Source organism: Rhincodon typus, chromosome 12 (assembly GCF_021869965.1).
Source record: "Rhincodon typus isolate 14 chromosome 12, sRhiTyp1.1, whole genome shotgun sequence".
In the NCBI taxonomy this organism is placed as follows: Eukaryota; Metazoa; Chordata; class Chondrichthyes; order Orectolobiformes; family Rhincodontidae; genus Rhincodon; species Rhincodon typus.
In genome coordinates, this window is record NC_063343.1 from 54,031,924 (window position 1) to 54,056,441 (window position 24,518).

Genomic DNA, 24,518 nt, shown 5'->3' on the forward strand with positions numbered 1-24,518 from the left:
TTTTTTTGCCTTTTATGTCAAATCAGAGATTAATTGGATTACTTGTTTTGGTTACACCATGAAATTGATATCAGATTCCTTTCATTTTTATGTTTCCTCGCTTCCATCCACTGTGATCTGAAAGGTACTTTTTTTTTTGATTGGGTATAATTCTAAAAGCATTGGCAACCATCCAATACCTTAATTACAAAACTTTGTTGATCTGTGATTCGTAGTAGTAAACATGATAGTTGTGAACATTACAGTAAAGCCCAATAAAACCCAAAAACAGCAATCAAGTGGGAAAAAAATTATCTTCACGGGTCTAAGGAAGCTTGATGGCACCTATTGGTGATAATGGTTGGGTTTTTCTGCAACTCTGTGAACGTGAGATTTGGGCCAACTTGGGTCCTGTGGCTGTGCATGCCCTCAGGTTTGCCTTTCTATTCAGGAATGGTAGGTGGGCTGCTGACACTGCTGGCCCCTTCAAACGGTTAACAGCTCGGCAGCATCAGCAGCTTCTACAGGGAGAGTGAGACTAATTGGGCACTGCAAGGGCATCTCAACATGTGGAATCACCCTCACTATCCAACAGACAAAAGACTGCACTAGAACTACCAAAGTTTGTATGGACATCGGTTTAGAGGGCAAAATCTTCTGCTGGTGTATTCACTGATTTTATCCCCGCAGTTCAGGCACTAGGACAAGGAGCCTCCACATTTAATGGCCGATCTGCTGAGAGCAAGTCACCATGACTGAGCTGGTACTTCAGTTCACAGCAGGCGGCTACTCTGATGTCGGTGAAATACTAAGTGGAGCCTTAATTGTACAACTTGGCTCCCTATTCCTGTGGCGTGCCCACTGCTCTTGTGATGCAATAGTTGTATCCCCATCTCTGGGCCAGGAGGCCCAGTTTCAATCCCCACCTACCACAAAGGTATGTGACAACATGTTGTTTAAAAGATAACATGTTAATTAAACCAAGCAAGTTGATTAAAAATACTTTTATAGGGGTCTTGTGACACAATGCTCATGTCTCTATTTCTGGTGCAGATCCAAGTCCCAACTGTTCCTGAGGCTTGTCGTAACAGGTCCGAACAGGTTGATTAAAAATCATTTTCTTTTTCATGGAGCTTCAACACTTGAAAACATTTCCTGGAGGCCGGAGTATTGCAAAACCATCCAAACGTTCCTTATTTGTTCTTCTGGCATTCTTGCCACTTCAAATCCCATCTCTACAATCCTGGAATAAGTCTACAGAAGGCACCAAAACTCAAGTAGATGACATGAGTCTAGATATTGGAAGCCTTTCAGTCAAGTTTAAACAGACATGAGTGTCACAAACTTGATATCAAGCATCCAAAATAGGAGATGGTGAAAATTAAAAATTTTCGCTGGAAAAAGACTGGAGTCCGGAAGGGCATAACTCAACGTTCCCATGAAAGGGAAGAAAGGAACACACACAAATGGCAAAAGCTTAAATAGTAAACGTAAGTTTTGATTCAAGTTTGTGACACAATTGTGAATATCTGTAATTTATTGCAGAAGGTACAATTCTAAAAACTGGAACATTTGAAGCAAAAAGTGGACAAACATTTATTTGTATCGCAAATTGAAAACCGTTACAATATACAGCACAGAAACAGGCCACTGAATACAACTGCTCTGAATATATTTTGATAATCCACACCTGTTTCTTCCCATTCCATCTACCTCTTCTCAACTTTTCTGTATAATTTCCTATTCCCTTTCCCATCATGCATTCATTCAGTCTCCTTTTGAAAAGTCTGAGCCATTTGCCTTAATAACTTACAGTGATAATGAGGTGCTGATTAACTAACTTTAGAAATAACTGCAGAATATTTCCACTCTCATACTTTCGTGTGTACTTTTATCCCAGGTGAGCTCAGTTGAAGAATCTAGAACCAAGAGGCATAGTTCAAGAGGAGATCATTCAGAAGAAATGTGAGAAAGCACTTCCACGTGCAAAGACTGGTGGAGATTTGGAACTCTTTTCCTCAAATGGTGATCGATGTAAATTCAATTGTTAAATTTAAATCTGAGATAAATAAACTTTAGTTAAGCAAGGTAACAGGAGATACAGGCCCGGGCAGGCATATGGAGTTAGGCCACAGATCATCATGATCTTATTAAGTGACAGAGTAGACTTGAGGGGCTGAATGACCTATTTCTGTTCCTATGTTTCTAGTTAACTTGGCAAAACTAAAGGATTAAAGGTGGATTGTTCCTGCTTAGTATGGCTCTACATGGTAACATCAAGTATATTTAAGCAATCCTAAAACTAGTTTTCAAGCCTACAGTTTTGTACAATTATAAATATTTTATTGTATAGTTTGACGCCACATTGAGTTTGGGTTTAAAACAGACTAGTCAAGTCAAAGACAGAGTTACGACTGTATTCAGGTTTAGAGTTCAAAGTAAACTTCATTATACAACACTGTTACATGTGCTAATCATTGTATATTAGGCATTGATCTCATAGTTGCGTTGTTAAGGATTAAACTATCTTCGAGTGTTCAAATCAGTATCTCAAAAGCTCAGACACCACCCATACAGTATTATTTGTACTCAGTGATGTACAGATCTATAACATCATCGCAAACTTACTTGAGGATCCTGAAGCCCTTACACCAGAAACACATAATGTTCTTCCAGGACCCCATTACGCCAGCTATAAACCCTTTGATTATAATTTTCAAGCTAGAATTAAGGCAGTAGCCATTGCATCTTTTTGGGGGGAGCTGCTTAAGTATTTGTAATATATGAAAAAGCAGGGCAAAAGGTGGCTTTTGATTTGAACCATTAAAAAAAAACCTTGCAAAGGCAACGGACAAAATGGCTTCCTTTTGTATTGTATACTTGACAACTCTAACCTCTTAATAAAATTATGGCCTGAAACCCATTCCCCGATGTCAATCATTCCCTCTATATGGTCACTCAACCATTCAATACTCTCTCAAAATTACTTTTTTTTTTGCTAAACTTAATAGCTAATAACTTAATAACTGTTGCTGTTTTGTTCATAGTCTTAATGTGCTGACTCTTCTGACAGGAATAACATGAGTTATGGTGATAATAATGTTCATTTTTGCATTGGACTCATTTTAAGTAGTTTGTTACTTGTTAGTTGATTTTGGAGATGACTTAAACGATTGAGGGTACACTCTACAAACATTCAAGCAAAAACTCGGCAAAATCAACTTCATTGGATTGAACATTGTACCAGGATCCTAAAAAGGTTTTTCCCTGCCAGATCCTGTTTGATCAGCATTCAAATGACCAGCAGAAAAAAGTGCTCCAAGACACTCACTCTGAAGCCCTGTTTGCAGCGCAGCAGCAGTGTCATTAACACCCAGGAGGAACTTTCTATCAAATGTTCAAAATAGTGACAATTTAACTTCCAAGATGCCTCATATTTTGAGCCCAAATGTCATAATGCACAGGGTACGGAAGCAGCAGATCAGAAAAAGAAACAATGCTCCAGACCCCACCATGTCCTATAGGATATTTTGTCCCACGAGTCAAAGTTGAGAATCAGACTAACCAGTGCCATGAAGACACACAGCAGAACTTCGCAACCTCAAACAGATGCCATTCTTGAATCAAAGGACAGCTAATGACAATAGTTGAATTGTAAGTGCTCTGAAAGAACTGTCATCATTTTTAATTATGTCTGCACATTAATTTGTAATCAATCATCATTTTTCAGGTTCGTGGGATGTTTCAAGAATTTTGTGGAAGTGTTATGACAGAATATCCTAGTCTTGGACTTTCTGGATGCAGGGAAAACAGGAAAACTAGATGAAGAATAATTTATTGTCTTCATATCTCATTTTTTCATTCATTCATCTGAACAGATGAAAAGTTGGACAGGTTCCAATAGGTCCATCACCATCTGATGTATGTAGGGGGGTGATGGGATGTGAATAGTTTGCAGACCATGGACTAGGATGTATTTATGGACCAGCAGGTCTTCATTTAGTTAATACAAATGTCGACTTTCCTGCTCCTCTGATGCTGCCTGACCTGCTGTGTTCCTCCAGCTCCACACTGCATTGACTCTGACTTAAACATCTGCAGTTCTTGCTATCTCTGAGGTCTTCATTTATGCTTTCTCCTACATGGCTGCTCTGGTCAGGTTCCTCAATATCTCCAAGGACAGACAAAGACAATCAGACTTGCTACTTTGTAGAAGCTTTTCAACAAAAATTCCAAGCAAACATATTAATATCAAAATCATAATGCCTCTGGGAGAGAAGGAATTTCAATTTTCATGTGAATTAACAATTGTTACTTCTGCTTTACAAAAACTGCAGAAATGAAACAAGGCTACATGATCTGCACTGTCAACTGTGGCTTGAAGAAAGAAATCCCAAATTGTTATCTCTAAACTAAATTCCCTTGTTTAACTCTTTAAAAAATGGACACTTTGCTGGACTGACCTCATGGCTTTCACAGCTCACATGATGCCAGCTGATCACATTTTTTGGAAAGTTCTGCTCAGCAGTAACCATGAAACAAAAGCTTACAACATCCTCCTGGAATGTCATAATCTTTGCGTTCTATAAGCATTTGGATTAAATCAACACACAAGTACCATAGATGAGATGTCTACACCAGCCATTTCTGAATAAAGGGTTGGCTATGGACTCCTTGCATTGAGGTAAATCTAATTCCCACGGTCATCTGCTACAAAACAAGGCTTGGTAAGTAGAATTAAGGAGAATCCCAAGGCACTTTATACATACATTAGGAACAAGAGGGTAGCTAGGGGAAAGAGTAGGTCCACTCAAGGACAAAGGAGGGAATTTATGAAAGGTCATGAGGTTCTTAATGAGTATATTCCATTGGTATTCATCAAGGAGAAGGGCATGGAAGACAGCAAGATTAGGGAGGGTTATTTTGATATCCTAGGGCAGGTTGATATTAAGAAGGAGGTGGTGTTGGGTGGCTTGAAAAACATTTAGATAAATTCACAGGGCCTGATGAGATCTATCCCAAGTTACTGAGGGAGGCAAAGGGTAAGATTGCTGGGGCCTTGACAGAGATCTTTATATCCCCTTTTGCCATAGACATGGTCCCAGAAGTCTGGAGAATTGCCAATATTATTCTTCTGTTAAGGCTGTGGGGTGACCTGATTGAAGGATATAAAATTATGACAGGCATGGCTAGTGTGAACAGTCAAAGTATTTTTCCATGTAGAAATGTCAAATAGTAGGGGGCATGGGTTTAAAGTGAGAGGTGGAAAATTTAAAGGAGATGTCCAAGATATATTTTTACACAAAGGGTGGTGAGTGCCTGGAACGTGCTGGCAGGGGTGGGTGGTAGAAGCAGATATAATAGCAAAGTTTAAGAGGCAATTAGACAGACACAGAAACAGGCAGCGAATGTAAGGATATGGTCCATGCACAGGCAGATGGGATAAGTGTAGAATGCCATCAAGGTCAGCATGACATGGTGGGCTGAAGAGCCTATTCGTCTGCTGTATTTTTCTTTGTTTTATGTAAAATGCTCCTCTCTGGCTCGTTAGCTGAGTGGCTCCATTGGAAGTCCCCATCACATGGGTTTGTTTTAATAGCCTTTAATTGTACAGTTTTAACTTCTCTCCTTTAGACTTTTTTTTATGTTGGTACAATGAACAACAAAGCTGCTCCAGGATCAGATAAAGCCTACGTCTTGTTTTGACCTCTCTCCAAGTCTGATGGAAAGTGTCCTGTCTTTTACCTGAAGCATGAACTAATTTTCCAGCCTGCTAGAATAATATTGCTAAACCTTCAACGCTGCCAACTGCATCTAAGTTCTGTAAAAAGGCATTCTGCTAAACTAGCTGTGAAAAAGCTCACTGGACATTGACCTACTAGATGTAATTCATGTGAATTAATGGCAATATTTTTTTTTAAAAAGTCATGCATTATTGTAACTTCTTATTTCTTCTTTTCTTGTATGCTTGCGCATACGTGTTGTCAATTAGCCCCAGGATATGCTTGAATAATCGATCCTTTTTGTTTTAAGCTGACAAAAGTTTGTTGCAAGTACTTTAAACATTGGACTTCACAAACAGTGGGTTTGGGAGTCAACACACCACAGTCTAACTTGAAAAGGAAAATACGTAAAATGAGAAATAAGTAAATTTAAAACCACTTCTGCTATGTACAGAAGAACTGTAACGATAATTCAAGAACAAAGATTACTTTCTCCCTATTTGTCCATGACACATAGAGTACATCTTGTGTAGTTTGGATGCAGTAATTAATTACAAGAAAAATTTCCAAGAAAGCTTGGAAATACTAAGATACCCTCTCAGATTTATAAAAATCGAAATATAAATGGAGGAAAGATTACACCAACAAACCTTACCAAACTAGACAGACGGAACTTTATCAAAGTATGCCAAATATGAAACAGTATTGACAAAGCTCAAAGTGAACAAGCACAGCAAGACCAGAAAATTTAAATGAGAATTACTAAATATATATTTGCAACTGATATCAGGAAAACTTCAATACTCTTGATGCGAAGGAATTTGAAATAAACCCTAAATTCAACAATGAAGGGAAAAAGCAATGGAAAAGGTACTGTGTTACTGTTGTGCCCTAAGCATGTATGTATCTGTAATTAGAAAAGGTGGCTAGGCATAACCAACTGTGTGGCTAGGGGGCATAAAAAGTACTTCCATGTTGACAAATGCAAAAACATTTTGAAGTTAATGTTTACAGTTATTGAAACTTCATTCACATCCTTCTGCATGACATTCCATTTCCTGTGTTCTCATGTTTAGTGCGAGTGCTGCAAGCAGCTTTCAACGAAATTCCATGACAAAGATTTAGCCGAAAGGTACAATATGACATATGTATAAGTATGACCTGGGTCTACCATCTCCTGAGTGCATATGTCACAAATCATCAGCTGTTTCTTTGGCCGAGCAGATGATTTTTGACATTTTTGATATTGCCAATTTTAGTGAGGGCATTAAAGTTAGGTGGCTAAGGATTTGTAGTACCATGTTTAACACTAATTCACACTTGAAGGAACATGGTGACTGATCAGTGAGCCAAAATTGGGATGAAGCGTAGACATTACACAGTGTGGCCAATTAGGACTGCCTTTTCTACTTGGGCATAAGAGGTTACATGTTGAAAAGAAAGCCCAAAACATTTCACACCGCTTGGGATCCTTTTCTCAAAATCAGTGCTCCAGAGAATCAGAAGAAAATAAGGATATTCTTATTCATCCCAGACTCCACATTCCAGTTATCCCTGTGCGCAGTGCTCAAAGCACAACTATGGGACAGCATTTGCTGCATCTGTCATAATATTATCAGATCAGTTTACAGTCTTTTGAGGATCATAGATAAGTTGTATTTCATTCAGTTTAGCTGTGTATGAGAATTATGTATCTGTTATTATCTAAAGGATAGCTTTGGACTTCTGTCTCTAACCAACAAGAATTGTGCCTCCAATAAGCCCATGTACCAGTCCTGATTTGGGGTCAGAACTGACACTGTGTTCATGTTTAATCTAAGAGGTCTTGATGGAAAAATAGGGATTTTCTGATCATGTATCAGGTTGGTGAACTTTTGTTATTCATCAAGGGTTCTGACAAAAAGGTCATCAACTTTAAGTCTGCTTCACTCTCCACAGATTCTACTTAGTGAGTACTCCTTTTCAAAAAAAAAGTTATTCAACATTTGCAGGATTTTGCTTTTGGTTTCAGGATTTTCTTGCAGTAATTAATCTGAAGATTATATTTTCCCCCTTTTTTAACATTTACTTTCATATTTCTTTTCTGTTATCCTTTGTATTTTTCTGTGTATATTGAATTTCTTCTTTTCTTTCCATGAGATTGAAAAGGAACCTGAGGGGCAACTTTTTCACACAGAGGGTGGTGCATGAATGGAAAGAACTGCAGAAGGTACAGTTACAACACTCAAAAGACATTTGGACAGATACTTGAATAGGAAAGGTTTAGAGGGATATGGGCCAAACACAGGCAAATGGGACTAATTTAGTTTGAGAAACCTGGTTAGCATGGACAAGTTGGACCAAACGGTTTGTTTCCATGCTATAATGGGTTTAGGACTCCATGACTTACTGAGCAGAATTAACCAGACTGTAGGCTTCTCTCCAACAAAGGCAATGTATCTGAATCAATCCATCAGAAAAAGTTTGATTTGATTTGATTTATTGTTGTCACATGTACCTAAGTACAATGAAAAGTTTTGTTTTGCATGCAGTACAGGCAGATGATAACATAAATGGCCTTTGGACAAAACAAGGTATACAAGGTTACAGCTGCATCAGAGGTGCACAAAAGCAGGATCAACATTAGATTTGGAATTGGAGAGGTCCATTCAGCAGTCTGATAATAGTGGGGAAGAAGCTGTCCTTGAATCTGTTGGTACACGTGTTTAAGCTTCTGTATCTTCTGCCTGATGGAAAAAGTTGTAAGAGAGTGTAACTAGGGTGGGAAGGGTCTTTGATGATGTTGGCTGCCTTTCTGCAGCAATAAAAGTTGTAGATGGAGTCCATCGATGGGAGGTTGGCTTGCATGATGGTCTGGGCTGTGTTCACAACTTTCTGTAGTTTCTTACAGTTCTGGGCAGAGCAGTTGCCGTACCAAGCCATGATGCACCCAGAAAGAATGTTTTTGATGGTAAAAGTTGGTGAGGGACCTTATGGACATGCCAAATTTCCTTAGTCTCATGAGGAGGAAGTAGCATTGTTCTGTCCTCTTGGCCATCTCCTGGGAGGACTAAGGCAGATTATTGGTTATCGTCACTCCTAGGAACATGGCGCTTTCGACCCTCTCCATCTCAGCCCCATGGATGTAGACAGGGGGCATGTCCTCTTCCTTTCGTCCTGAAGTCAATGATCAGTCCTTTAGTTTTGATGACACTGAGGGAGAGATTGTTATCTTTGCACCATGACTCCAAACATTCTATCTCCTTTCTGCATGATGACTCATCACTGTTTGTTATCTGATCTACAACGGTGGCGTCATCAGCAAACTTGTAGATGGTATTCAGACAAAATTTGGCCATACAGTCGTGAGTCACAGCAAGTTCAGTCAGAGGCTGACTATGCATCCTTGCGGTGCGCCGTTGTTGAGGATTATTGTGGAGGAGTTGCTGTTGCCTATCTTCACTGATTGCAGTCTGTGGGTCAGGAAACTGACGATCTAGTTGCAGAGGGTGGAGCCGAGACCTAGGTCTCAGAGTTTGGACATTGGTTTGGTTGGTATTATAGTGTTGAAGGCGGAGCTGTAGTCAATAAGTAGAAGCCCGAGGTAGGTATTTTTATTGCCTAGATGTTCCAGGGATGAGTGTAGGACTAGGGAAATGGCGTCTACCGTGGACCTGTTGCACCCGGTAGGCAAATTGCAAGGGATCATGGCAGGCTGGGAGGCTAGAGTTGGTGTGAGCCATGACTAACCTCTCGAAGTATTCCATAATTCTGGAGGTCACAGCCACCGGGTGGTAGCCATTGAGGCACGTTGCATATGTTTTCCTTGGTACTGAGATGATGGGCAAGATTATATGCTGTATATACTCATATAATGGTCAACCTTGTGTAAAACTCAGTCCTTGACTTTTGGTTCAAAATTCATGCTATTTTTCATAAATTAGTTGATCCTGACTTTTAGCCAGAAAATCCAAACTCTCTGTGCTTACCACATGCTCAACACTGAAGTAAAATCTTCCCTGGTGCAAACTCACTCGATATAATCGTAGAACAGCATACCATTGATGCCAACTGGTCAATCCCTCGTGATTGTGTGGATCATCACTCAATGTCAATACTACCACCTCATTGGCGTGTGCTGCATTCCTACCAATCCTACTCTCTAATATGTCAACATCTGTGGAATGCTTTTGTGCAAAAGTGGTAGAAATGGTACCACTACTTGTGGTAAAAGTAGAGACTTTGAAAGCTTCTGATAGGTAGATTCTTGATAATCAAGGGGATGAAATGTCATTGCAGGGTGGATGTGAATGTGGAGTAATCAGACCACCAATAAGTATGAATGAATGTCAAAGCCAACACATGTGACTGCAGTTTGCATGCTTCCATGCCACTCACTTCCCTATCCTTCTTAAGAAAAACATATTTCAGGACAAGTTAACAATGTATCTAATGGCTAAGCAGGCTAAAAAGCATCAGAAGACTGTACAAAAGCCATCCCTCCTATTTTAAGAATAATTGATGCTTCTTGTGATCTCCTGCAGTAATGTTCTTACTGTGTTGAAGGACTGAGGCCTGCCAGTTTCCAAATCTTATTGCCTGTCTGATTGATTCTCATTCTCACCTGATAGCAGAATTTTGAAGGGTGAAATCTGATAGGAGCTTGAATGCCTTGAGCTATGGTGAGATTTGTGGTAGAATCAAACAACTAGACTGGCGAGGCCTATCTCCACAGCATTCTGATACTTCAGTTTTAGACAAGTGGTGCGGTGAGTTTCTTACGAAGTAGCGGCAGGTTGCAAATTAAGTGGGATTATTGCTTGAAAAATGCCTTATTAATGACCAAACTTACCTCATTGATGTTCTGCTTCCTAGCTTCCCAAATGCACCAACCAAGCTAGACATCGAGAAAACTCAACACAAAAATCAGAGCAGGTATCAGGCAAATTCAGCTTGTCACTTGCCCTGGGGACCTCCATGTTATGATGGACCAACCAGCATCTCAGGGCATGGTCCATGAGTGTCAGCCACACACTCCCCTCATCTATAGACATTGGCATATAATATTTACTAACATTTCACAACCATTGTGGCCCCTCTTCAATAGACAAAACATAGACTTGCTTTGGGTGGTGCACTGGCAACTAGAGTGAAAAGCTGTCGGATGGACACTTTGCATGCAAGGACAAGGACTCAGCTCATAACAAGTTGTCCTTCCACCCCCAGACAGACATGCTTGCTGTGTGGCAAACCAAGATGTCAATTTAACATCTATAGCATTCGCCAGACTGTACATTTTTTTCAACCGAACGACTATGCCAGAAACTGTTGGGGGCGAGTCCTCAGTTTAATAGTGGAGGCTGCTGTCTGTCAGGGAATCTTGCTCCCATTAGTCAGAGGCACAGTCTGCACACAGTCCATCACCCATTTGCTACATGCAGAGTGAGGGTGCTCTTGCTGGTCAGATTTGCACCTTGACATTGATGCTTGCAAATTCAATACGGGCATCTCAATGATGCTGAAGTTGGCAGTGTTGAGGTAAACAAAAATGGCGAATGCTGAAAATGGTTCAGCGGTGAACCATTGACTGCAGAAACTTCTAAAGGCGTTTCATCATCGCTTCACCATCAGTCATGTGAGTTTAATAATGGTCTGCCCTGAATGCAGTAAGAAGTTGAATGGTTGGTGCGGATTAGGGATAGAAAGGACCGCAGTGCACTGCAGGCAGTTCCGTTTTGATGTAATATGCTGGTCACCACCATTGGGCAATACAAGCTACACAGGACTTCACTGACACCCATTTCCTATAGATGAGAGCTGGGCACAGCAGACCAATTGTGGGCTGGAAAATATTTATTCGTCATGATATCAGAATTTGTTTGCATTGTGGGGGTGAATTTCAGCCTTTATTCATTTTGTTTGAACTTCCTTTTGCTATCTGTAAATAAAATGTCATGTTTGGAATAGTCCAGTTGTTTGTCTGTTTATGATATTCCCCCACTGGACAGCATCAAGCTCCAGTGTACATGGGGATAGAGTGGTAGTGACTTGGAGAGTGTACTTAGATGGGATGTAGCTGAGGACAGATAAAGGTTGTGAGGAAGTTCTGAGAAGGGTCACCGGACCCGAAAAGTTAACTCCGTTTTCTCCTTCATAGATGCTGCCAGACCTGCTGAGCTTTTCCAGCAACTTTGTTTTTGTTCCTGATTTACAGCATCCTCAGTTCTTTCGGTTTTTATAAAGTTTGTGGTGTGATGGTTCAACAGTGGCTAAGGTGAGAATGGGATTGTACGTGTGAGAAAGTGTCAGTCATCATGGCCGCTGTGCCACACTGCTCATGACACAGCCAGCATGGCTGGTGAGTGGTAATGCCAGACAACCAATGCTTTTCTAGTTGCATAGCAGTCTTTTAAAGATGGCGAATACACAAGGGATGCTGGTCATTTGGCAGATAACCGCTGAATGGTTAGTTGTTCCGAGAGCAAGCACGACAAGAATAAACCAGAATCAGACATGACGGACTCCACTGGGGTTGAGTAGGTAGTTACTGTGGTGGGTTTGGCAAGAATAGGGAAAGAAAACTCATAGACCTCACAATGAAAACCCCTCCAGAAATCTCAATGCAACTCAGCTTTATTGAAAAAAATACAAGCTTCAGCCCCCAATATTCAATAAGCTTCACAAGGCAGCATCGTTGTAGGAGCCTTCAAAGGGCATTGCGACTCAAGTCCTGCTCCATTGCCCTCTAATATGTCTGGCTGAGCTTGTCAGATTCCACAGAAGAATGCATCTGTCAATACACAGAAATGAAGGGACTGGCCACCCCTGGATTCCGCCATCATTTGAAAACCTCTATCAAGCTCTACTTTGCAACAGATACTTACTAACACTGAAAAGCAGGCTGATAGATCCTGATTAAATGGATTAATTGCAGTCTGTGGTTTCTGTCATGCATTGATTTAATGTAAGAAATCATTATATTATAATCTGCAATCTAAGCAACATAGCCTAACCTCCTAATTAGGATGAAAAGCTCTGCAAATTGCAGCGACCAGAAGTCAGAACAAGTCAATATTTTTAATAAGGATTAATTAAAAACTCTACAAGGTCATATAGAAAGGTATACTGCCATGTATATTGATTAGCAGTTGATATAACATCTCATAAGGAGCTCATTACGGGAATATCAATCTGACAAAGCCCATCTCTTAATATTGACCGATTTTGAAACGGAGTGAAAGAAAACAACAAATGCCAACATCCTCCAACTTTTGAAATGGTGCATCATTGAAGTAATCACATATCTCTGGCCTGGGTCACCACACACTAAATGGTCACAGAGTAACTTCAATGGAATGCCATTTCAGTAGTCTGGTGACAATCATATCATAAGTAAGCCTCATCACATTCCACTGTTGGTAGAGACACATGTAAGACCGATGGTGAAAGTTGACTTTTCACCAAGACTTTCCCTTATGGCACCATGCAATTCTTAATATTTTGCTTTGCAGCTAACTGTAAGGATGAAAGAAAGGAGATGGCCAGGTGATGTGGCAGATTCAGAAACTTACTTCAATTTTTTTTCCCTTTATCCTTCCATGGGATATGGGCAGTGAAGGCAAGGTCAGCATTTGTTGCACATCCTCAAATTGTTCTCAAACTGAATGGCTTGAATATTTTTGATTTTTCTACCAGATTGAAAATTTCACACATTTATACTCCATAAGCTAGATCATTGTCCATTCACCTAAACTATTTATATTCATCATGTGGAGTCTCTTATGTCCTCTTCCATCTCAACATGCAGTTAAAGACATCCATATTTCTTGTGGGTCTGGAATCACATATAGACTAGATTGGGAACGAACAAATGATTTCCATCCCTAAAGGGCATTCATGAACGAGATGAGTTTTTAACAACAAATGATGATATTTTTAACAGTCACCATTAGTAATACTAGCCTTAGATATTTCTGATTTATTAATTGAACTTAAATTCCAACAGCTGCCATGGTGGGATTTGAACCTTGGTCCCCACAGCACTTGAATAGGCCTCCAAATTACTAATACAGTAATTTACCACTACACCACCATCTTCCCTACACTTTAAAGGCACATGAATTTGTTTTCTCTTACCATTTTCCTCCTGCTCTCACCATTATCAGCGCATTGTCAAGGTCTGATAGAGATGACTGAGAGAAGACAAACATATTTCCAGAGAGACAGGCATATAGCATAACCTGGTCCTATGAGCACTATAACTATAAAATATGGACTTTTGGCACACTCCCCATATATAGATTATGGAAATATATATGTAAAACCTCTAAAATGGCGAACGCTCACAAATTAAGGACTATGGACAGCTTTTGTTGCAACAACCCCTGTTTATTTCGTATGTGTCACACTTTAAAAGACAGAGTTTAGCAATTTATTTTTCAGAAGCAATGTCAATGCGGCCGAATTACAAGAGGTTGACTGCAATTATGTGCATGAATAGATAATTGATTGTGCTTATTAATCACTAATTTTATGGAAACAAAGTTACCATTTAAGAAGAGACTTGCTTGCCAAGAATAGATGAATATTCACTGGGAGAAAATCATGTACTGATAAAACCTGTCCAAAACCTGGCTAAAACAACATGCTGTACAATGGTCATTGAGAAAGTATAACAAACTATAAAATATGGTTTCGATTTTTAAAGAGTTGTTTTTTTCCAAGTCAATCCATATTGAACTATTTGGAAAGGTTTCTCTTGAGGTAAACAAAATTAAAGAGCTTTATTCTGAACACACTCATGTAAAATCTAAAAGTTATTTAAAAAACTAAGGACCTCTTCCCAAATTCTATGACATTTACAGACACACACCAGTATGCAAGCAACTAGAGCGAGTTGCATGGTAAGGGAAATGTGGATTGAAAAAGAAACAAAATCGTAAGTGAGAAATCTATGCGCTCTGATGTTGATCTGGAAGTTCTGGTGGAGGTTTTGGTTGAGCTAGTTGTTTCCCTGAAGCCAGTTTTTTCAACTACAATCAATCCTTTTCCCAGAGTGTGTGCTTCAATACTTCTAATTCCTTTTGTTTTTAAGTTCTCTATCTCTGTGATGTATTCCAATTTGTAACAGAATTAGGCTCCCATTTTTAAAACTGTAGAATGAGAGAGAATTGATGTTAGAGTAATTGAGGAGTCTTTCCTCTTGTTGTAATTGGATGTTATCGCTTTCTGTACCAAAACCACAAATTTATCAACATGACTACTTGTCGGAGGGAGCAGTTTTCACGTGTGAAACTGGTTGTCGGATCACAATGGGAACAATCCACTTTTAACAAAAAGTTTCAATTACACATGTCCAGAGCTCCCCAACCGTCTTTTCATGCAGATAAAGTTGGTTCTATGCCTTCTCAAATGATGTCCTTGTTGTGGCTATACTTATGGTTATGATATCACATCCCAAGACACTTGAAGGTCTCAGTGTGAGGCATGCAATTCTGGATGATGCATTTTAATGTCCAGATAACTACCTTTACATCGCTTTTTTCAGGGTCTAAGAGACAGTTTCGTGGTGTAGCCAGTTTCAGAAATTTGTATGCAACAGTAGCTCTTTTGCTATGTCATTAGGACATTCATTCATAATTTTCTGTTCAGCTTGACAATGTTCAGGTCAGGTGACTTTGGTGGCCTTTTTAAAATATTTTGGCTCATTTTTAACTGTTTTCTCTGAAAGCAAAAGCTAAGACTTTTAAGTTAGTCAATGTGATTTAGAGATTAATGCTCCACTTTTTACAGTATTGTTCCAAGTATCAGATGAAAATAGTTTATGGGGTACACAAATGTCTATCTCTTTTAATCAGAGTATTGCCATGGCATGGAGGAATGAGGAAGGGAGGCATGTTGGATGCTGTGGGGTAATAATACTGAGGTTGCTAATAAATGTAAACCTAGAATGGAGAGCAACATCCCTGATAACCAATTCATCACAGCTCCAGTGATTATTGCCTGCAGTTATGGAATTCAGAAAATTAGCTGTTTTTCCTCAATTTACATTTTTATTAGTTTTACAAGTAAACAGCAATGAATACAGTGATCTAATCATCCCATTCTGAGCCTCACATGGTCCCCAAATATGGACATATACAAACCAATGTGTGGAATAAACCAGCTGTGATAGAATAATGGAGATGAGGTTAGATATACTGCAGATTTACTTTTTTTAAGGGGTAACAGTGATTTTATAATGTAGTTGGCTTTGTGATGGTAAACCAATGAATACTAGCTTATAACAGGGCTTTTTGGATTCTTTGCAGTCTTGGTAGCATTTTACATAATGGGCCCTGGGTCATCATATTTCACAATAATAAAATTCTGAACAAACAGAGTTTAAACTGGCACTTAAAATGCGCACCCACCTTATTAATTTCACCTTTTTTAAATATATTCATAATCTCGTCTATTATCAAGACATGGTTGTAGACATGGTTGGAGACATGGTTGCAGGATGGTCACAACTGGGAATTAAATATCAAGGGATATCAGACTATTCAGAAAGACAGACAGGAAAGTAAGGGGGTTGGTGTACCTCTGATCTTTAAGGATGACATCAGGGTGATAGTGAGAGATGATATAGGTTCTATGGAGAATAAGGTTGAACCCATTTGGGTGGAAATTAGAAATTCTGAGAAGAAAAAATAGGCAACCAAATAATAACATCCCATTGGGGTGGACAATAAACAAAGAAATAACTAATGCCTGTAAAAATGGTATGACAATTATCATGGTGGGATTTTAATCTACATGTTGATTGGGCAAACCAGATTGGTCAAGGCAGCCTTAAGGAGGAGTTCTTTGAATGTTTCCGCAATATTTTTCTTGAACAGTATGTGATGGAATCGACGAGGGAGCAGGTTATCCTAGACCTGGTCTTCTGTAATGAGACAGGAATAATTAATGATCTCATAGTTAGGGGTCCTCTTAGAAGGAGCAATCACAGTATGGTTGAATCAAAAATAGAGATGGAAAGTGAGAAGATAAAATTCGATACCAGGGTGCTGTGTTTAAAAAAAGTAGAATATAATAGGATTAGGAAGGAGTTGGCTAATGTAGACTAGAAGCAAAGACTTTATGGTAGGACAGTTGAGGAACAGTGGAGGACTTTCAAAGCAATTTTTCAAATTGTTCAGCAAGTGAAAAGGAAGAACTGTAGAAAAAGGGGCAATGAGCCATGGATGTCTGAGGAAATAAAGGAGGCTATCAAATTGATAGACCAGTAGGAAACCAGAAGATTGGGAAAACCTTAAAGGTCAACAGAAAGCCACAAAAAAAGCTATAAAGAAAATTAAGATAGATTATGAGAGTAAACTAGATCAGAATATAAAGACAGATAGCAAAGGTTTCTGCAAATATATAAAACGAAAAAGAGTGGCTAGGGTAAACATTGGTCCTTTAGAAGGGGTAATTAATAATGGGAAATGAGGAAATAGCTGAGGCACTGAACAGGTATTTTGTATCAATCTTCACAGTGGAGGACATCAATAACATGCCAGTAATTGATGACAAGTAGGCTAAGGTAGGCGAGGACCTAGAAATGATCATTATCACGAAAGAGGTAGTGTTGGGCAAGCTAATGGAGGTAAAGGTAGACAAGTCTCCTGGCTTTGAGGAATATGTCCCAGGGTACTAAAAGAAATGGCAGGAGAAATAGCAAATGCACTAGTGGCAATTTTCCAAAATTTGCTGGACTCTGGAGCAGTTCCAGCAGATTGGAAGACAGCAAATGTGATGCCACTGTTTAAAAAAGGAGGTAGACAAAACAGGCGAATTATAGGCCGGTTAGCTCAACTTCCGTTGTGGAGAAAATGTTTGAATCTATCATCCAGGAAGAAATAGCAAGACATTTGATAGAAATTGTCCCACTAGGCAGATGCAGCATGCATTCATGAAGTGCAGGTCATGTTTAACTAAGTTACTGGAATTCTATGAAGAAATTACAAGCACAGTGGGTAACGAGACCCACTAGATGTGGTGCATCTGGATTTCCAAAAGGCATTTGAAAAAGTGCCGCACAAAAGGCTGCTGCATAAGATAAAGGTGCATGGTGTTACAGGCACTGTATTAGCATGGATAGGGGATTGGTTAACTGACAGGAAGCAAAGAGTGGGGATAAATGAGTGTTTTTCCGGTTGGTGATCAGTGACTACTGGTGTGCCTCAGGGATCAGTGCTGGGACCGCAATTGTTTACAATCTACACAGATGATTTGGGATTGGGGACCCAAAGTTTGTGGATGAAACTAAGATGAGTGGTAGAGCAAAGTGTGCAGAGGACTCTGAAAGTTTGCAGAGGGATATAGATAGTTTAAGTGAGTGGGCAAATGGCAGATGGAGTACAAAGTTGATAAATGTGAAGTCATCCATTTTAGTAGGAATAACAGTTAAAGGGACTATTATTTGAACAGTAAAAAATTGCAGCGTGCTGCTGTGCAGATGGATCTGAATGTCCTTGTGCATGAATCACAGAAGGTTGGTTTGCAGGTACAACAAGTAATTGAGAGGGCAAATGGAATTTTGTCCTTCATTGCTTGAGGGAGTGAGTTTAAAAGCAAGGAGGTTATGTTGCCACTGTAAAGGGTGCTGGTGAGGCCACATCTGGAGTATTGCATGCAGTTTTGGTCTCCTTACTTGAGAAAAGATGTGCTGGCACTGGAGTGGGTGCAGAGGAGATTCGTTAGGTTCATTCTGGAGTTGAGAGGGTTGGCTTATGAAGAGACACTGAGGAGACTGGGATTATATTCATTGGAATTTAGAAGAATGAGGGGGCAGCTTATGGAAATATAAAATTATGAAGGGAATAGATAAGATAGGAGCGTGGAGGATGTTTCCACTGGTGGGTGAAACAAGAACAAGAGGGCATAGCATCAAAATTAGGGGGAGCAGATTTAGGACTGAATTGAGGAGGAACTTCTTCACCCAAAGGGTTGTGTATCTGTGGAATCCCCTGCCCAGTGAAGTAGTTGAAGCTTCCTCATTGAATGTTTTTAAAGCTAAGAAAGATAATTGTTTGAGCAGTAAAGGAATTAAGGGTTATGGTTAGAGGGTGGGGAAGTGGAACTGAGGCTGAAACTGAAACTGAAACTGAAAAGATCAGCCATGATCTTATTGAATGGCGGAGCAGACTCGAAGGGCCAGATGGCTTACTCCTGCTCCTGGTTCTTACGACAATATGAAAAGAGAACACAACAGCTTCATACTTGGAAACAATCCGTTTTCAGATTTCTGGTCTTTTTTTCAGATGTCAGACTTTCCAGATTAGTTTTGAACAATTAGCTACAGTCTACTGGTCCCGATTGCTTGATCAGATGACAATATTTTCCCCAGGCACGGTTTTGCAGAGTCAGGGTGTGTGGAACTGATCCCTGAATTTGTTTAACCATAAATAAATCCAGCATGGTATGCAGGAGAGACATCTTTACCCAGAGAGTAGTTAGAATGTAAAAATTTTAACATGAGGTGTAATTGAGGGAACTAGCACACAGGCATGTAATGGTAAAGCAGTGGAACACATCAGTGATAAATGAACAGAAGGTTACAGTACGAGTGGTTTGTATGGAGCATAAATGACAGTTTGAATGGTTGGGGCTGAATAGTTTCTGTACATATGGAGCATGCAATTCTTTGTAAAAAATAACAACAAAATTCTCCTGCAACATTCCTAAACATCTCACACCAGGTTAAAACAGTGTTCCATCTACAACTGTAGGATCTTTAAACATGAAGGAGCTGTTTTGCATACAGTCTGGAACCACGTTGTAGTTGAACACGTCAGGCTCCATATAAAAGCTAACACCTGTACATTTAGCTCATGAATATTGCATTAAAGGTGTCTTCCATTTGCACAAAACTCATACAGTGTTTGTACAGGAGATGTTTATACAGCTGCTGTACCTGTCGGAGATACTGGAGAAATGAATGCTGATTGTTCCTTCAGCAACACAACTTGTCATCTCTCAGATGTCAGTTCTTCTTGAATTGTGGGCAGAAGGTGCATGACATATGCGTGCAGGTGGAGACAGTATCCACTTCGCTCTGACATGCAGATTGTGACATGGATGTGGCCTCTAACATCGCAGTTTTTAGTCAAAGTGAACAGTGCACACAGAAACTACATTAACTGCATTATATTTGACATTATATGCTACTTAGGGACAATGGGGTTCTTTGGAAGGATGAGATGATGACTAAAAGGTCTTCATACATAACTTTGTGATTTTTGTGTATTTTATATGCTGTAAACAATACATATGCTCAGCATTTGACACTACACCTAAGTTGCACTGAAGGACTATTGAGACAGAACCTAGCACAAAAGTCAGACTAAATATAATTTCTGTCAATAAGATAGATCCCAACCAAAATGTACTAGACTTACGTCTTGCATAACAGAAATACAATGGCTGACAGTGCACTGTATCACATTTCATCTCTTATTGTAAGAGTAACATTATAACTGCACTAAATGTTATCCGGTGTGCCAATTAAGGCAAATGTTGATATCGTGCAGTGCCATATTGTACACTATAGACATTCAGTAGCTTGCAGTAGCTATAGTGGAACAGACTCTATCCAAGATCAACAGTAAAGGAAGATAGCATCAATTTTAAATTAACTGAGAAAATAATAAAAAGTAAACTTCATAAATATTTAACTTTAAAGCAAAAAAATTCTTATCTTGCTGCATTGAATACATTTCAAGCATCTTTAATTGACTGCAAAGCACTTTGGGACACGAGGTTTGAAGTTCACCATAAAAAGGCAAATCTATTTCTTTCTTTCATATGAGTAAATTAACACTCCTGCAGAAATTATTTACTTTTATCATTTTTACCAAGCCCACATAGAGTGAGGAGTAAAGAAAGTGCCTTAAACCCCAGGGAAGAGGAAAATGCAAAATAGTTGAAAATTTTGATACATGCTTTCCTAAATGGTACGAGACCAATTATTTGACAAGCTGTGATGAAAGAGGCAAGTTTCACATGAGGGCCCGTGAGAAGGGAGGACAGAATATCTCACTGCTTTTGGCGCATTTAGCAGAGAATGTTAAACTCAAAATTCTGCAGCAACAAAAATATCACGACAATTCTCAAAGGGTTTATCAAGACTTGAGAAGATGAAGTTCAGTGCAAGTTAATGCAGTCGCGAGCAATCTTGAGACAGACATGTGCTCATTAATACAGCCCCAGGCCTTCACCCATCAGACTTACTGTGATTTTCTTCACCTCAGTATCTCAAACTATCAATGAATTCAGCAGATTTGAAACAGGCTTGAGACAATGTCTAATATAAATGGCAGATTCAGTCAACCAGGTCTCAATGAATGTCTTGTATCTGAAAACATCTTCAAATAAAGTGTTGGATGACCTTTTCTGTACCTATCAGAAACAGAACTGACAGCATTGGTGAATTACACTCTTTCCTTTGCTTTCTTAAAAAATTCCGCGTTATTATTATGCTCCTCTTTGTTAGGTACACCAAGGGTTGGATTTAGAGCAAGTCTGATATGACTTAGTTCAAGGAAAGTTTACATAAAAGCAAAATACTGGAGAATCTTAAAATAATCCACAAAAATTGCAGGAAATAGTCATCCAATCTGGAGTTTTAAGGCTGCAACCTATGCTCAGACATCAATTATTCACTGTTAATGAAATTTTATTGTCAATTATTCGCATATCTGCAATACAGCCTTCAATGCCAGGTTTAGAATGATTTGAGGGGAAGTATGAGTATTGAAGATTTGGGGTCTTTTATATGGAACATACTGGGTGGGCTCAATGATGTCTGTGAAAGGTCCCATTTGAATACAATAGGCATTCTGATATGTAGTTCGCCATTGGGAGACTCAGAGATCTGGAGAGTCTGCAAACAATTATAACAGCCTACAATCCTCAAAGGGGAGTTTCACTTTTTGCTGGTCATCAACAGACAGAACAACATTGTGATAGCAGGAAAAAAGCCACAGCCCACTGTCTGCTGCTGAAATGGAAGGGTGATGGTTGTCCTGGAAAAATACCCAGCAGTACTGATCAGATCAATGCCCACATAACTTCTTGGACCTGGCTGAAGTACAGAAGAATCACTGAACCCCTACAGTGTGGAAGCAGGGCATTCAGCCTGTTGAGTCCACACTGACCCTCTGAACAGCATCCCAGCCAGACTTACCCTTTCCCTGTAAATCTGCATTTCTCATGGCTAATCCAACCAGCCTGCATATCTTTGGACTGTGGGAGGAAACCGGAGCACCTGGAGGAAAACCACACAGACGCAGGGAGAACTTGCAAACTCCACACAGACAGTTGCCCAAGGGCGGAATTAAACCCAGGTCCCTGGCGCTAACTACTGAGCCACTGTGCTGCCCTGATTAATTAACCTTGCAAAGAAATTAAATAACCTTGTCAAGTAAGACTTGTTTCCTCATATCTCCCACATCTTGTCAGTTGTGAGGACAGCCACTCTAGCTTGAGTCAAATGTTGAGGGTTTAAGTCCCATGAAAGACATTTCAACACACACTGAGGAAGCACTGTACTATTTAAGCTGCTGTCTTTCAGAAGCAATGCTAACCATGCCCCATGTTCCATTGTACATTTTCAAAGTAGAAAAGGGGAGTTATCCCTAGTGTTCTGAGCCATATGTATCCCTCATTCAGAATCATTGAAAGAAAAATCTCTCATTGGATTGCTGTTCATGAAAACTTTCATGCACAATTCTTTCTTTTACCTATTTCCCACATTCAACAGTGAAGTGACTACACTTCAAAAGTATTTCATTGGCTGACAAGCACTTTGTGATGCCTGAAGTCTTTATTCACTCTACAAAACACCTGGAACTCAGTTCTGAGGAAGGGTCACCAGACCCGAAACGTTAACTCTGTTTTTTCCTTCACAGATGCTGCCAGACATGCTGAGCTTTTCTGAAAGAAGGGTCTAGGCCTGAAATGTCAGCTTTCCTGCTCTTCTGAAGCTGCTTGGCCACCTGTGTTCATCCAGCTGTACACCTTGTTATCTGAGCTTTTCCAGCAACTTTGTTTTTGTACCTGGGTTTCTTGCCCGAGTTCTGGTAAGCATTCAAAAACAGTGAGTGTTGGAGCTAGTCAACAGGTCTGGCGGCATCTGTAGAGAGTAACACAGAGAACCGGTGAAGGGTCACTGGACTTGAAACATTAACTCGTTTTTTCCTCTCTACAGATGCTGCCAGATCTGCTGAGATTCTGCAGCAACTTCTGTTGCTTTTGTTTCAGATTTCCAGCATTTTTATTCTAATAATCATTCTCTTCCTGTGTCCAAATCCCCTTTGCTGTGGGCACGGGAACAGTTCACTACACTTCTACTTGCTTTTGTACACTTGGCATGGACATGTGCATACCACAGAAATTATTAATTTTTCACCAAGGTATTTGACTTCCCACAAGCAGTAATTTATTTCATATATCATCACAGTACAGTACAGAAGATGGCGAATACAGCCCCGCAATTCCTATTTGAAAAGTACACTAGTAGCCCCGCTTATTGACCTATTCCCTTTATTCCTCCAACATTTTCCTTTCTTTAAGTATTTATTTAATTCTCTTTTGAAAAAAAAATCAAATCTGTCTCTATTATACAATCAAGAAATGACTTTTAAATCCTAACCATAAATTACATTGAAAAATAACCATCCTAAAGGGCTGGATTATAAAAGTAAAGAGGTGTTGTTACAACTATATAAGGTGTTGGTGAGACCACACCGGGAATATTGCGTCTGGTTTTGGTCTTCTTACTTGAGAAAGGATAGGGTGGCACTGGGGAAAGTTCAGTGGAGGTTCACCAGATTGATTCCAGGGATGAAAGGGCTGTTGTATGAGGAACAATTGAATAGCTTGAGCTTGTACTTGCTGACGTTGAGAAGAATGAGGGGGAATGTGACTGAGGGATTTAAAATGCTAAAGGGGATTGATGAATAAATGGTCCCCCTTGTGGGACAGTCCAGAACAACTAGTCACAGATATAGAGTGAGAAGTGGTTGGTTCAAAACTGAGATCTGAGAAAACTACTTCCCTCAGTGTTGTGAATCTGTAGAATTCACCACCCCATAGTGCATAGGAGGCAGAATCAGTCAACAGGTTCATGAAAGGAATAGATATTTTTCTGATGAAAAGGGCTATGGGGAGCAGGCAGGAGAGTGGAATTGAGACTGGGATGAGATCAGCCATGATCACATTAAATGGCAGAGTGGGCTCGAAGATCTGAATTGCCTACTTACACTCTTATGTTCCTCCTGCCATCTCTGCATCTTTCATCAAACATTTTAAATCTGTACTTGCTGATTGGTGAGCTTTCAGTCATTGGGAAATTTCTTTCTTAAAATTAGTTGAGCAATTAATATATTTTGATTTTGTTGGCTGAGGACTGATCGTTTGTTTGGACACCAGAAGAACTGTAGGCTTTTTGAACAGTTGCATGGTGTCCTTGTGCATTCTCATGAGTAGGTTAATATTTCATGCAAAGAATAGCAAAATTTAAGAAGTGTACTCTCTTTGTGCTCCACTGATGTCAGCCCAGTTTATAAAATAAAGTTCTTGCTATGGATCTTGAAATAGTTAACAGAAAATAAAAATCACATCTGCAGTTACTGTTGAATCATATGATTTATTAACTTATTTCAAAAAAGATATGCTGTAAAACTGTCAGAATGAAAATACAATATACTACATGAATATATGGAATACATATACTTATATGATCTACATCACAAGTGAAATATAAACTAGATCCCAAAAGACTTTGTAATGCACGCTATTTCAATTATG